Below are 17,830 nucleotides of genomic sequence, written 5' to 3'. Positions count from 1 at the left end.
GAAAATGCTACAAAAGTAAACTATGTATGTTTACTTAGAGTGAGGTATTAGATATACAGAAAGCACAAAGCTATGATATTGTATTCATCTCTTACTTTTTAACTGATTAATAATGTTTACATTGTATTTTATGTACATCTTATCAGAGCAATTTATTTAATTTCAGGAGAAACAACACCAGCAGGATCCCCAGACTATATTGGTACAATTAATTTACATAAATAGCAACCATATTACAGTAGCATTTGTTTTTAAAACAGTTAAGCTATTTGGTTTTAGCATCCAGCAGTAGACACTTTAGTTAGAGCCAAAGTTAGGTATATTTTCAAAAAGGGATGTTAATGCTGCAATACCACCTAAATTATTATTCCATAGACACTGCTACCGATGTTACTATATTTGTCCTCACTATGATTGGCCGAGACTTCTTTTTGTTATCTGTCCAAGGTGGGCACATTCTTGCAATAAAAGTGGAGGAATAACCAGCATGGTCTGTGTCAAACAATTTAGCCCACAAATACAATATTTATAAGAAGGGTGGGTGGGTATTTGGATGCCACTTGAAACATATTTTCTGACCATTTGTAATGCCTGAGCAGAGGGTGATTCAGATGCATGCATTAAGGACAGACATAGAATGCTAGTTGACAGTAGCCATGGTAAAACAGAACAGCACAAAACACATCCGACACAAAGGTACAGGCAAACATAAGAAACAATAACCTTGCACCACAAGTTGGCACCCAACAGAAGGTTAATATCTGAGGCTATTCGTTCAGCTCCCCACTTGCTCAAGATAATTGAATTATACCTGGAATGACAGGTGGGCAGAGTCTACGTTTTAATTAATACCACTTTTATTAACAGATACCTAGTTCTATTCAGAAGGAAATAGCGAGCCCAGCTATCTTTACTGTTATCTCTAAAATTTGTAAATATTGAGACACTAACAGAATATTTGAATGAATCTCTCCTGATTAGCACCCTCCAACATCAGTCATTACCAGTTATATATATTGAAAAGCACACCAGAGCTGTAGTACCATAAGATAAAGCATTAACAAATATTTTACACAATGTAAATCAAGCTTGTCTTGTCAGAACAGTGTCAAATTAGGGACACGCAAGCTTGGTGGGAGATATTTCAAAGAAAAAAATGTAAGCTTTATTGTACCTAAGAAATAACCACTTAACCACTGCTTGGTAATAGAAGAGGCTTTTTTTTAGGGAGGAAGCTAACAAATTCTGTGATTCCTTTGATAAAATGTTAGAAAATGCTACAAAAGTAAACTATGTATGTTTACTTAGAGTGAGGTATTAGATATACAGAAAGCACAAAGATATGATATTGTATTTATCTCTTACTTTTTAACTGATTAATAATGTTTTCAATGTATTTTATGTACATCTTAACATAGCAATTTTTTTAATTTCAGGAGAAAAAACACCAGCAGGATCCCAAGACTATATTGGTACAATTAATTTACATAAATAGCAACCATATTACAGCAGCATTTGTTTTTAAAACAGTTAAGCTATTTGGTTTTAGCATCCAGCAGTAGACACTTTAGTTAGAGCCAAAGTTAGGTATATTTTCAAAAAGGGATGTTAATGCTGCAATACCACCTAAATTATTATTCCATAGACACTGCTACCGATGTTACTATATTTGTCCTCACTACGATTGGCCGAGACTTCTTTTTGTTATCTGTCCAAGGTGGGCACATTCTTGCAATAAAAGTGGAGGAATAACCAGCATGGTCTGTGTCAAACAATTTAGCCCACAAATACAATATTTATAAGAAGGGTGGGTGGGTATTTGGGTGCCACTTGAAACATATTTTCTGACCATTTGTAATGCCTGAGCAGAGGGTGATTCAGATGCATGCATTAAGGACAAACATAGAATGCTAGTTGACAGTAGCCATGATAAAACAGAACAGCACAAAACACATCCGACACAAAGGTACAGGCAAACATAAGAAACAATAACCTTGCACCACAAGTTGGCACCCAACAGAAGGTTAATATCTAAGGGTATTCGTTCAGCTCCCCACTTGCTCAAGATAATTGAATTATACCTGGAATGACAGGTGGGCAGAGTCTACGTTTTAATTAATGCCACTTTTATTAACAGAGACCTAGTTCTATTCAGAAGGAAATAGCGAGCCCAGCTATCTTTACTGTTATCTCTAAAATTTGTAAATATTGAGACACTAACAGAATATTTGAATGAATCTCTCCTGCTTAGCACCCTCCAACATCAGTCATTACCAGTTATATATATTGAAAAGCACACCAGAGCTGTAGTACCATAAGATAAAGCATTGAAAAATATTTTACACAATGTAAATCAAGCTTGTCTTGTCAGAACAGTGTCAAATTAGGGACACGCAAGCTTGGTGGGAGATATTTCAAAGAAAAAAATGTAAGCTTTATTGTCCCTATGAAATAACCACTTAACCACTGCTTGGTAATAGAAGAGGCTTTTTTTTAGGGAGGAAGCTAACAAATTCTGTGATTCCTTTGATAGAATGTTAGAAAATGCTACAAAAGTAAACTATGTATGTTTACTTAGAGTGAGGTATTAGATATACAGAAAGCACAAAGCTATGATATTGTATTCATCTCTTACTTTTTAACTGATTAATAATGTTTACAATGTATTTTATGTACATCTTATCAGAGCAATTTATTTAATTTCAGGAGAAACAACACCAGCAGGATCCCCAGACTATATTGGTACAATTAATTTACATAAATAGCAACCATATTACAGCAGCATTTGTTTTTAAAACAGTTAAGCTATTTGGTTTTAGCATCCAGCAGTAGACACTTTAGTTAGAGCCAAAGTTAGGTATATTTTCAAAAAGGGATGTTAATGCTGCAATACCACCTAAATTATTATTCCATAGACACTGCTACCGATGTTACTATATTTGTCCTCACTATGATTGGCCGAGACTTCTTTTTGTTATCTGTCCAAGGTGGGCACATTCTTGCAATAAAAGTGGAGGAATAACCAGCATGGTCTGTGTCAAACAATTTAGCCCACAAATACAATATTTATAAGAAGGGTGGGTGGGTATTTGGGTGCCACTTGAAACATATTTTCTGACCATTTGTAATGCCTGAGCAGAGGGTGATTCAGATGCATGCATTAAGGACAGACATAGAATGCTAGTTGACAGTAGCCATGGTAAAACAGAACAGCACAAAACACATCCGACACAAAGGTACAGGCAAACATAAGAAACAATAACCTTGCACCACAAGTTGGCACCCAACAGAAGGTTAATATCTGAGGGTATTCGTTCAGCTCCCCACTTGCTCAAGATAATTGAATTATACCTGGAATGACAGGTGGGCAGAGTCTACGTTTTAATTAATACCACTTTTATTAACAGATACCTAGTTCTATTCAGAAGGAAATAGCGAGCCCAGCTATCTTTACTGTTATCTCTAAAATTTGTAAATATTGAGACACTAACAGAATATTTGAAAGAATCTCTCCTGATTAGCACCCTCCAACATCAGTCATTACCAGTTATATATATTGAAAAGCACACCAGAGCTGTAGTACCATAAGATAAAGCATTAACAAATATTTTACACAATGTAAATCAAGCTTGTCTTGTCAGAACAGTGTCAAATTAGGGACACGCAAGCTTGGTGGGAGATATTTCAAAGAAAAAAATGTAAGCTTTATTGTACCTAAGAAATAACCACTTAACCACTGCTTGGTAATAGAAGAGGCTTTTTTTTAGGGAGGAAGCTAACAAATTCTGTGATTCCTTTGATAAAATGTTAGAAAATGCTACAAAAGTAAACTATGTATGTTTACTTAGAGTGAGGTATTAGATATACAGAAAGCACAAAGATATGATATTGTATTTATCTCTTACTTTTTAACTGATTAATAATGTTTTCAATGTATTTTATGTACATCTTAACATAGCAATTTTTTTAATTTCAGGAGAAAAAACACCAGCAGGATCCCAAGACTATATTGGTACAATTAATTTACATAAATAGCAACCATATTACAGCAGCATTTGTTTTTATAACAGTTAAGCTATTTGGTTTTCGCATCCAGCAGTAGACACTTTAGTTAGAGCCAAAGTTAAGTATATTTTCAAAGAGGGATGTTAATGCTGCAATACCACCTAAGGTATTATTCCATAGACACTGCTACCAATGTTACTAGATTTGTCCTCACTACGATTGGCCGAGACTTCTTTTTGTTATCTGTCCAAGGTGGGCACACTCGTGCAATAAAAGTGGAGGAATAACCAGCATGGTCTGTGTCAAACAATTTAGCCCACAAATACAATATTTATAAGAAGGGTGGGTGGGTATTTGGGTGCCACTTGAAACATATTTTCTGACCATTTATAATGCCTGAGCAGAGGGTGATTGAGATGCATGCTTTAAGGACAGACATAGAATGCTAGTTGACAGTAGCCATGGTAAAACAGAACAGCACAAAACACATCCGACACAAAGGTACAGGCAAACATAAGAAACAATACCCTTGCACCACAAGTTGGCACCCAACAGAAGGTTAATATCTGAGGCTATTCGTTCAGCTCCCCACTTGCTCAAGATAATTTAATTATACCTGGAATGACAGGTGGGCAGAGTCTACGTTTTAATTAATGCCACTTTTATTCACAGAGACCTAGTTCTATTCAGAAGGAAATAGCGAGCCCAGCTATCTTTACTGTTATCTCTAAAATTTGTAAATATTGAGACACTAACAGAATATTTGAATGAATCTCTCCTGCTTAGCACCCTCCAACATCAGTCATTACCAGTTACATATATTGAAAAGCACACCAGAGCTGTAGTACCATAAGATAAAGCATTGACAAATATTTTACACAATGTAAATCAAGCTTGTCTTGTCAGAACAGTGTCAAATTAGGGACACGCAAGCTTGGTGGGAGATATTTCAAAGAAAAAAATGTAAGCTTTATTGTCCCTATGAAATAACCACTTAACCACTGCTTGGTAATAGAAGAGGCTTTTTTTTAGGGAGGAAGCTAACAAATTCTGTGATTCCTTTGCTAAAATGTTAGAAAATGCTACAAAAGTAAACTATGTATGTTTACTTAGAGTGAGGTATTAGATATACAGAAAGCACAAAGCTATGATATTGTATTCATCTCTTACTTTTTAACTGATTAATAATGTTTACAATGTATTTTATGTACATCTTATCAGAGCAATTTATTTAATTTCAGGAGAAACAACACCAGCAGGATCCCAAGACTATATTGGTACAATTAATTTACATAAATAGCAACCATATTACAGCAGCATTTGTTTTTAAAACAGTTAAACTATTTGGTTTTAGCATCCAGCAGTAGACACTTTAGTTAGAGCCAAAGTTAGGTATATTTTCAAAAAGGGATGTTAATGCTGCAATACCACCTAAATTATTATTCCATAGACACTGCTACCGATGTTACTATATTTGTCCTCACTACGATTGGCCGAGACTTCTTTTTGTTATCTGTCCAAGGTGGGCACATTCTTGCAATAAAAGTGGAGGAATAACCAGCATGGTCTGTGTCAAACAATTTAGCCCACAAATACAATATTTATAAGAAGGGTGGGTGGGTATTTGGGTGCCACTTGAAACATATTTTCTGACCATTTGTAATGCCTGAGCAGAGGGTGATTCAGATGCATGCATTAAGGACAGACATAGAATGCTAGTTGACAGTAGCCATGGTAAAACAGAACAGCACAAAACACATCCGACACAAAGGTACAGGCAAACATAAGAAACAATAACCTTGCACCACAAGTTGGCACCCAACAGAAGGTTAATATCTAAGGGTATTCGTTCAGCTCCCCACTTGCTCAAGATAATTGAATTATACCTGGAATGACAGGTGGGCAGAGTCTACGTTTTAATTAATGCCACTTTTATTAACAGAGACCTAGTTCTATTCAGAAGGAAATAGCGAGCCCAGCTATCTTTACTGTTATCTCTAAAATTTGTAAATATTGAGACACTAACAGAATATTTGAATGAATCTCTCCTGCTTAGCACCCTCCAACATCAGTCATTACCAGTTATATATATTGAAAAGCACACCAGAGCTGTAGTACCATAAGATAAAGCATTGAAAAATATTTTACACAATGTAAATCAAGCTTGTCTTGTCAGAACAGTGTCAAATTAGGGACACGCAAGCTTGGTGGGAGATATTTCAAAGAAAAAAATGTAAGCTTTATTGTCCCTATGAAATAACCACTTAACCACTGCTTGGTAATAGAAGAGGCTTTTTTTTAGGGAGGAAGCTAACAAATTCTGTGATTCCTTTGATAAAATGTTAGAAAATGCTACAAAAGTAAACTATGTATGTTTACTTAGAGTGAGGTATTAGATATACAGAAAGCACAAAGCTATGATATTGTATTCATCTCTTACTTTTTAACTGATTAATAATGTTTACAATGTATTTTATGTACATCTTATCAGAGCAATTTATTTAATTTCAGGAGAAACAACACCAGCAGGATCCCCAGACTATATTGGTACAATTAATTTACATAAATAGCAACCATATTACAGCAGCATTTGTTTTTTAAACAGTTAAGCTATTTGGTTTTAGCATCCAGCAGTAGACACTTTAGTTAGAGCCAAAGTTAAGTATATTTTCAAAAAGGGATGTTAATGCTGCAATACCACCTAAATTATTATTCCATAGACACTGCTACCGATGTTACTATATTTGTCCTCACTACGATTGGCCGAGACTTCTTTTTGTTATCTGTCCAAGGTGGGCACATTCTTGCAATAAAAGTGGAGGAATAACCAGCATGGTCTGTGTCAAACAATTTAGCCCACAAATACAATATTTATAAGAAGGGTGGGTGGGTATTTGGGTGCCACTTGAAACCTATTTTCTGACCATTTATAATGCCTGAGCAGAGGGTGATTCAGATGCATGCATTAGGGACAGACATAGAATGCTAGTTGACAGTAGCCATGGTAAAACAGAACAGCACAAAACACATCCGACACAAAGGTACAGGCAAACATAAGAAACAATACCCTTGCACCACAAGTTGGCACCCAACAGAAGGTTAATATCTGAGGCTATTCGTTCAGCTCCCCACTTGCTCAAGATAATTGAATTATACCTGGAATGACAGGTGGGCAGAGTCTACGTTTTAATTAATACCACTTTTATTAACAGATACCTAGTTCTATTCAGAAGGAAATAGCGAGCCCAGCTATCTTTACTGTTATCTCTAAAATTTGTAAATATTGAGACACTAACAGAATATTTGAATGAATCTCTCCTGCTTAGCACCCTCCAACATCAGTCATTACCAGTTATATATATTGAAAAGCACACCAGAGCTGTAGTACCATAAGATAAAGCATTGACAAATATTTTACACAATGTAAATCAAGCTTGTCTTGTCAGAACACTGTCAAATTAGGGACACACAAGCTTGGTGGGAGATATTTCAAAGAAAAAAATGTAAGCTTTATTGTCCCTATGAAATAACCACTAAACCACTGCTTGGTAATAGAAGAGGCTTTTTTTTAGGGAGGAAGCTAACAAATTCTGTGATTCCTTTGCTAAAATGTTAGAAAATGCTACAAAAGTAAACTATGTATGTTTACTTAGAGTGAGGTATTAGATATACAGAAAGCACAAAGCTATGATATTGTATTCATCTCTTACTTTTTAACTGATTAATAATGTTTACAATGTATTTTATGTACATCTTATCAGAGCAATTTATTTAATTTCAGGAGAAACAACACCAGCAGGATCCCAAGACTATATTGGTACAATTAATTTACATAAATAGCAACCATATTACAGCAGCATTTGTTTTTAAAACAGTTAAGCTATTTGGTTTTAGCATCCAGCAGTAGACACTTTAGTTAGAGCCAAAGTTAGGTATATTTTCAAAAAGGGATGTTAATGCTGCAATACCACCTAAATTATTATTCCATAGACACTGCTACCGATGTTACTATATTTGTCCTCACTACGATTGGCCGAGACTTCTTTTTGTTATCTGTCCAAGGTGGGCACATTCTTGCAATAAAAGTGGAGGAATAACCAGCATGGTCTGTGTCAAACAATTTAGCCCACAAATACAATATTTATAAGAAGGGTGGGTGGGTATTTGGGTGCCACTTGAAACATATTTTCTGACCATTTGTAATGCCTGAGCAGAGGGTGATTCAGATGCATGCATTAAGGACAGACATAGAATGCTAGTTGACAGTAGCCATGGTAAAACAGAACAGCACAAAACACATCCGACACAAAGGTACAGGCAAACATAAGAAACAATAACCTTGCACCACAAGTTGGCACCCAACAGAAGGTTAATATCTAAGGGTATTCGTTCAGCTCCCCACTTGCTCAAGATAATTGAATTATACCTGGAATGACAGGTGGGCAGAGTCTACGTTTTAATTAATGCCACTTTTATTAACAGAGACCTAGTTCTATTCAGAAGGAAATAGCGAGCCCAGCTATCTTTACTGTTATCTCTAAAATTTGTAAATATTGAGACACTAACAGAATATTTGAATGAATCTCTCCTGCTTAGCACCCTCCAACATCAGTCATTACCAGTTATATATATTGAAAAGCACACCAGAGCTGTAGTACCATAAGATAAAGCATTGAAAAATATTTTACACAATGTAAATCAAGCTTGTCTTGTCAGAACAGTGTCAAATTAGGGACACGCAAGCTTGGTGGGAGATATTTCAAAGAAAAAAATGTAAGCTTTATTGTCCCTATGAAATAACCACTTAACCACTGCTTGGTAATAGAAGAGGCTTTTTTTTAGGGAGGAAGCTAACAAATTCTGTGATTCCTTTGATAAAATGTTAGAAAATGCTACAAAAGTAAACTATGTATGTTTACTTAGAGTGAGGTATTAGATATACAGAAAGCACAAAGCTATGATATTGTATTCATCTCTTACTTTTTAACTGATTAATAATGTTTTCAATGTATTTTATGTACATCTTATCAGAGCAATTTATTTAATTTCAGGAGAAACAACACCAGCAGGATCCCCAGACTATATTGGTACAATTAATTTACATAAATAGCAACCATATTACAGCAGCATTTGTTTTTAAAACAGTTAAGCTATTTGGTTTTAGCATCCAGCAGTAGACACTTTAGTTAGAGCCAAAGTAAGGTATATTTTCAAAAAGGGATGTTAATGCTGCAATACCACCTAAATTATTATTCCATAGACACTGCTACCGATGTTACTATATTTGTCCTCACTATGATTGGCCGAGACTTCTTTTTGTTATCTGTCCAAGGTGGGCACATTCTTGCAATAAAAGTGGAGGAATAACCAGCATGGTCTGTGTCAAACAATTTAGCCCACAAATACAATATTTATAAGAAGGGTGGGTGGGTATTTGGGTGCCACTTGAAACATATTTTCTGACCATTTGTAATGCCTGAGCAGAGGGTGATTCAGATGCATGCATTAAGGACAGACATAGAATGCTAGTTGACAGTAGCCATGGTAAAACAGAACAGCACAAAACACATCCGACACAAAGGTACAGGCAAACATAAGAAACAATAACCTTGCACCACAAGTTGGCACCCAACAGAATGTTAATATCTGAGGGTATTCGTTCACCTCCCCACTTGCTCAAGATAATTGAATTATACCTGGAATGACAGGTGGGCAGAGTCTACGTTTTAATTAATACCACTTTTATTAACAGATACCTAGTTCTATTCAGAAGGAAATAGCGAGCCCAGCTATCTTTACTGTTATCTCTAAAATTTGTAAATATTGAGACACTAACAGAATATTTGAATGAATCTCTCCTGCTTAGCACCCTCCAACATCAGTCATTACCAGTTATATATATTGAAAAGCACACCAGAGCTGTAGTACCATAAGATAAAGCATTAACAAATATTTTACACAATGTAAATCAAGCTTGTCTTGTCAGAACAGTTTCAAATTAGGGACACGCAAGCTTGGTGGGAGATATTTCAAAGAAAAAAATGTAAGCTTTATTGTACCTAAGAAATAACCACTTAACCACTGCTTGGTAATAGAAGAGGCTTTTTTTTAGGGAGGAAGCTAACAAATTCTGTGATTCCTTTGATAAAATGTTAGAAAATGCTACAAAAGTAAACTATGTATATTTACTTAGAGTGAGGTATTAGATATACAGAAAGCACAAAGATATGATATTGTATTTATCTCTTACTTTTTAACTGATTAATAATGTTTTCAATGTATTTTATGTACATCTTAACATAGCAATTTTTTTAATTTCAGGAGAAAAAACACCAGCAGGATCCCAAGACTATATTGGTACAATTAATTTACATAAATAGCAACCATATTACAGCAGCATTTGTTTTTATAACAGTTAAGCTATTTGATTTTCGCATCCAGCAGTAGACACTTTAGTTAGAGCCAAAGTTAAGTATATTTTCAAAAAGGGATGTTAATGCTGCAATACCACCTAAGGTATTATTCCATAGACACTGCTACCAATGTTACTAGATTTGTCCTCACTACGATTGGCCGAGACTTCTTTTTGTTATCTGTCCAAGGTGGGCACACTCTTGCAATAAAAGTGGAGGAATAACCAGCATGGTCTGTGTCAAACAATTTAGCTCACAAATACAATATTTATAAGAAGGGTGGGTGGGTATTTGGGTGCCACTTGAAACATATTTTCTGACCATTTGTAATGCCTGAGCAGAGGGTGATTGAGATGCATGCTTTAAGGACAGACATAGAATGCTAGTTGACAGTAGCCATGGTAAAACAGAACAGCACAAAACACATCCGACACAAAGGTACAGGCAAACATAAGAAACAATACCCTTGCACCACAAGTTGGCACCCAACAGAAGGTTAATATCTGAGGCTATTCGTTCAGCTCCCCACTTGCTCAAGATAATTGAATTATACCTGGAATGACAGGTGGGCAGAGTCTACGTTTTAATTAATACCACTTTTATTAACAGATACCTAGTTCTATTCAGAAGGAAATAGCGAGCCCAGCTATCTTTACTGTTATCTCTAAAATTTGTAAATATTGAGACACTAACAGAATATTTGAATGAATCTCTCCTGCTTAGCACCCTCCAACATCAGTCATTACCAGTTATATATATTGAAAAGCACACCAGAGCTGTAGTACCATAAGATAAAGCATTGAAAACTATTTTACACAATGTAAATCAAGCTTGTCTTGTCAGAACAGTGTCAAATTAGGGACACGCAAGCTTGGTGGGAGATATTTCAAAGAAAAAAATGTAAGCTTTATTGTCCCTAAGAAATAACCACTTAACCACTGCTTGGTAATAGAAGAGGCTTTTTTTTAGGGAGGAAGCTAACAAATTCTGTGATTCCTTTGATAAAATGTTAGAAAATGCTACAAAAGTAAACTATGTATGTTTACTTAGAGTGAGGTATTAGATATACAGAAAGCACAAAGCTATGATATTGTATTCATCTCTTACTTTTTAACTGATTAATAATGTTTTCAATGTATTTTATGTACATCTTATCAGAGCAATTTATTTAATTTCAGGAGAAACAACACCAGCAGGATCCCAAGACTATATTGGTACAATTAATTTACATAAATAGCAACCATATTACAGCAGCATTTGTTTTTAAAACAGTTAAGCTATTTGGTTTTAGCATCCAGCAGTAGACACTTTAGTTAGAGCCAAAGTTAGGTATATTTTCAAAAAGGGATGTTAATGCTGCAATACCACCTAAATTATTATTCCATAGACACTGCTACCGATGTTACTATATTTGTCCTCACTACGATTGGCCGAGACTTCTTTTTGTTATCTGTCCAAGGTGGGCACATTCTTGCAATAAAAGTGGAGGAATAACCAGCATGGTCTGTGTCAAACAATTTAGCCCACAAATACAATATTTATAAGAAGGGTGGGTGGGTATTTGGGTGCCACTTGAAACATATTTTCTGACCATTTGTAATGCCTGAGCAGAGGGTGATTCAGATGCATGCATTAAGGACAGACATAGAATGCTAGTTGACAGTAGCCATGGTAAAACAGAACAGCACAAAACACATCCGACACAAAGGTACAGGCAAACATAAGAAACAATAACCTTGCACCACAAGTTGGCACCCAACAGAAGGTTAATATCTAAGGGTATTCGTTCAGCTCCCCACTTGCTCAAGATAATTGAATTATACCTGGAATGACAGGTGGGCAGAGTCTACGTTTTAATTAATGCCACTTTTATTAACAGAGACCTAGTTCTATTCAGAAGGAAATAGCGAGCCCAGCTATCTTTACTGTTATCTCTAAAATTTGTAAATATTGAGACACTAACAGAATATTTGAATGAATCTCTCCTGCTTAGCACCCTCCAACATCAGTCATTACCAGTTATATATATTGAAAAGCACACCAGAGCTGTAGTACCATAAGATAAAGCATTGAAAAATATTTTACACAATGTAAATCAAGCTTGTCTTGTCAGAACAGTGTCAAATTAGGGACACGCAAGCTTGGTGGGAGATATTTCAAAGAAAAAAATGTAAGCTTTATTGTCCCTATGAAATAACCACTTAACCACTGCTTGGTAATAGAAGAGGCTTTTTTTTAGGGAGGAAGCTAACAAATTCTGTGATTCCTTTGATAAAATGTTAGAAAATGCTACAAAAGTAAACTATGTATGTTTACTTAGAGTGAGGTATTAGATATACAGAAAGCACAAAGCTATGATATTGTATTCATCTCTTACTTTTTAACTGATTAATAATGTTTTCAATGTATTTTATGTACATCTTATCAGAGCAATTTATTTAATTTCAGGAGAAACAACACCAGCAGGATCCCCAGACTATATTGGTACAATTAATTTACATAAATAGCAACCATATTACAGCAGCATTTGTTTTTAAAACAGTTAAGCTATTTGGTTTTAGCATCCAGCAGTAGACACTTTAGTTAGAGCCAAAGTAAGGTATATTTTCAAAAAGGGATGTTAATGCTGCAATACCACCTAAATTATTATTCCATAGACACTGCTACCGATGTTACTATATTTGTCCTCACTATGATTGGCCGAGACTTCTTTTTGTTATCTGTCCAAGGTGGGCACATTCTTGCAATAAAAGTGGAGGAATAACCAGCATGGTCTGTGTCAAACAATTTAGCCCACAAATACAATATTTATAAGAAGGGTGGGTGGGTATTTGGGTGCCACTTGAAACATATTTTCTGACCATTTATAATGCCTGAGCAGAGGGTGATTCAGATGCATGCATTAAGGACAGACATAGAATGCTAGTTGACAGTAGCCATGGTAAAACAGAACAGCACAAAACACATCCGACACAAAGGTACAGGCAAACATAAGAAACAATAACCTTGCACCACAAGTTGGCACCCAACAGAATGTTAATATCTGAGGGTATTCGTTCACCTCCCCACTTGCTCAAGATAATTGAATTATACCTGGAATGACAGGTGGGCAGAGTCTACGTTTTAATTAATACCACTTTTATTAACAGATACCTAGTTCTATTCAGAAGGAAATAGCGAGCCCAGCTATCTTTACTGTTATCTCTAAAATTTGTAAATATTGAGACACTAACAGAATATTTGAATGAATCTCTCCTGCTTAGCACCCTCCAACATCAGTCATTACCAGTTATATATATTGAAAAGCACACCAGAGCTGTAGTACCATAAGATAAAGCATTAACAAATATTTTACACAATGTAAATCAAGCTTGTCTTGTCAGAACAGTTTCAAATTAGGGACACGCAAGCTTGGTGGGAGATATTTCAAAGAAAAAAATGTAAGCTTTATTGTACCTAAGAAATAACCACTTAACCACTGCTTGGTAATAGAAGAGGCTTTTTTTTAGGGAGGAAGCTAACAAATTCTGTGATTCCTTTGATAAAATGTTAGAAAATGCTACAAAAGTAAACTATGTATATTTACTTAGAGTGAGGTATTAGATATACAGAAAGCACAAAGATATGATATTGTATTTATCTCTTACTTTTTAACTGATTAATAATGTTTTCAATGTATTTTATGTACATCTTAACATAGCAATTTTTTTAATTTCAGGAGAAAAAACACCAGCAGGATCCCAAGACTATATTGGTACAATTAATTTACATAAATAGCAACCATATTACAGCAGCATTTGTTTTTATAACAGTTAAGCTATTTGGTTTTCGCATCCAGCAGAAGACACTTTAGTTAGAGCCAAAGTTAAGTATATTTTCAAAAAGGGATGTTAATGCTGCAATACCACCTAAGGTATTATTCCATAGACACTGCTACCAATGTTACTAGATTTGTCCTCACTACGATTGGCCGAGACTTCTTTTTGTTATCTGTCCAAGGTGGGCACACTCTTGCAATAAAAGTGGAGGAATAACCAGCATGGTCTGTGTCAAACAATTTAGCCCACAAATACAATATTTATAAGAAGGGTGGGTGGGTATTTGGGTGCCACTTGAAACATATTTTCTGACCATTTGTAATGCCTGAGCAGAGGGTGATTGAGATGCATGCTTTAAGGACAGACATAGAATGCTAGTTGACAGTAGCCATGGTAAAACAGAACAGCACAAAACACATCCGACACAAAGGTACAGGCAAACATAAGAAACAATACCCTTGCACCACAAGTTGGCACCCAACAGAAGGTTAATATCTGAGGCTATTCGTTCAGCTCCCCACTTGCTCAAGATAATTGAATTATACCTGGAATGACAGATGGGCAGAGTCTACGTTTTAATTAATACCACTTTTATTAACAGATACCTAGTTCTATTCAGAAGGAAATAGCGAGCCCAGCTATCTTTACTGTTATCTCTAAAATTTGTAAATATTGAGACACTAACAGAATATTTGAATGAATCTCTCCTGCTTAGCACCCTCCAACATCAGTCATTACCAGTTATATATATTGAAAAGCACACCAGAGCTGTAGTACCATAAGATAAAGCATTGACAAATATTTTACACAATGTAAATCAAGCTTGTCTTGTCAGAACACTGTCAAATTAGGGACACACAAGCTTGGTGGGAGATATTTCAAAGAAAAAAATGTAAGCTTTATTGTCCCTATGAAATAACCACTTAACCACTGCTTGGTAATAGAAGAGGCTTTTTTTTAGGGAGGAAGCTAACAAATTCTGTGATTCCTTTGCTAAAATGTTAGAAAATGCTACAAAAGTAAACTATGTATGTTTACTTAGAGTGAGGTATTAGATATACAGAAAGCACAAAGCTATGATATTGTATTCATCTCTTACTTTTTAACTGATTAATAATGTTTACAATGTATTTTATGTACATCTTATCAGAGCAATTTATTTAATTTCAGGAGAAACAACACCAGCAGGATCCCAAGACTATATTGGTACAATTAATTTACATAAATAGCAACCATATTACAGCAGCATTTGTTTTTAAAACAGTTAAGCTATTTGGTTTTAGCATCCAGCAGTAGACACTTTAGTTAGAGCCAAAGTTAGGTATATTTTCAAAAAGGGATGTTAATGCTGCAATACCACCTAAATTATTATTCCATAGACACTGCTACCGATGTTACTATATTTGTCCTCACTACGATTGGCCGAGACTTCTTTTTGTTATCTGTCCAAGGTGGGCACATTCTTGCAATAAAAGTGGAGGAATAACCAGCATGGTCTGTGTCAAACAATTTAGCCCACAAATACAATATTTATAAGAAGGGTGGGTGGGTATTTGGGTGCCACTTGAAACATATTTTCTGACCATTTGTAATGCCTGAGCAGAGGGTGATTCAGATGCATGCATTAAGGACAAACATAGAATGCTAGTTGACAGTAGCCATGATAAAACAGAACAGCACAAAACACATCCGACACAAAGGTACAGGCAAACATAAGAAACAATAACCTTGCACCACAAGTTGGCACCCAACAGAAGGTTAATATCTAAGGGTATTCGTTCAGCTCCCCACTTGCTCAAGATAATTGAATTATACCTGGAATGACAGGTGGGCAGAGTCTACGTTTTAATTAATGCCACTTTTATTAACAGAGACCTAGTTCTATTCAGAAGGAAATAGCGAGCCCAGCTATCTTTACTGTTATCTCTAAAATTTGTAAATATTGAGACACTAACAGAATATTTGAATGAATCTCTCCTGCTTAGCACCCTCCAACATCAGTCATTACCAGTTATATATATTGAAAAGCACACCAGAGCTGTAGTACCATAAGATAAAGCATTGAAAAATATTTTACACAATGTAAATCAAGCTTGTCTTGTCAGAACAGTGTCAAATTAGGGACACGCAAGCTTGGTGGGAGATATTTCAAAGAAAAAAATGTAAGCTTTATTGTCCCTATGAAATAACCACTTAACCACTGCTTGGTAATAGAAGAGGCTTTTTTTTAGGGAGGAAGCTAACAAATTCTGTGATTCCTTTGATAGAATGTTAGAAAATGCTACAAAAGTAAACTATGTATGTTTACTTAGAGTGAGGTATTAGATATACAGAAAGCACAAAGCTATGATATTGTATTCATCTCTTACTTTTTAACTGATTAATAATGTTTACAATGTATTTTATGTACATCTTATCAGAGCAATTTATTTAATTTCAGGAGAAACAACACCAGCAGGATCCCCAGACTATATTGGTACAATTAATTTACATAAATAGCAACCATATTACAGCAGCATTTGTTTTTAAAACAGTTAAGCTATTTGGTTTTAGCATCCAGCAGTAGACACTTTAGTTAGAGCCAAAGTTAGGTATATTTTCAAAAAGGGATGTTAATGCTGCAATACCACCTAAATTATTATTCCATAGACACTGCTACCGATGTTACTATATTTGTCCTCACTATGATTGGCCGAGACTTCTTTTTGTTATCTGTCCAAGGTGGGCACATTCTTGCAATAAAAGTGGAGGAATAACCAGCATGGTCTGTGTCAAACAATTTAGCCCACAAATACAATATTTATAAGAAGGGTGGGTGGGTATTTGGGTGCCACTTGAAACATATTTTCTGACCATTTGTAATGCCTGAGCAGAGGGTGATTCAGATGCATGCATTAAGGACAGACATAGAATGCTAGTTGACAGTAGCCATGGTAAAACAGAACAGCACAAAACACATCCGACACAAAGGTACAGGCAAACATAAGAAACAATAACCTTGCACCACAAGTTGGCACCCAACAGAAGGTTAATATCTGAGGGTATTCGTTCAGCTCCCCACGTGCTCAAGATAATTGAATTATACCTGGAATGACAGGTGGGCAGAGTCTACGTTTTAATTAATACCACTTTTATTAACAGATACCTAGTTCTATTCAGAAGGAAATAGCGAGCCCAGCTATCTTTACTGTTATCTCTAAAATTTGTAAATATTGAGACACTAACAGAATATTTGAAAGAATCTCTCCTGATTAGCACCCTCCAACATCAGTCATTACCAGTTATATATATTGAAAAGCACACCAGAGCTGTAGTACCATAAGATAAAGCATTAACAAATATTTTACACAATGTAAATCAAGCTTGTCTTGTCAGAACAGTGTCAAATTAGGGACACGCAAGCTTGGTGGGAGATATTTCAAAGAAAAAAATGTAAGCTTTATTGTACCTAAGAAATAACCACTTAACCACTGCTTGGTAATAGAAGAGGCTTTTTTTTAGGGAGGAAGCTAACAAATTCTGTGATTCCTTTGATAAAATGTTAGAAAATGCTACAAAAGTAAACTATGTATGTTTACTTAGAGTGAGGTATTA

The sequence above is a fragment of the Mixophyes fleayi genome, chromosome 4 (genome assembly GCF_038048845.1).
Source record: "Mixophyes fleayi isolate aMixFle1 chromosome 4, aMixFle1.hap1, whole genome shotgun sequence".
Taxonomy (NCBI): Eukaryota; Metazoa; Chordata; class Amphibia; order Anura; family Limnodynastidae; genus Mixophyes; species Mixophyes fleayi.
Note: the sequence above shows the minus strand (reverse complement) of the source record.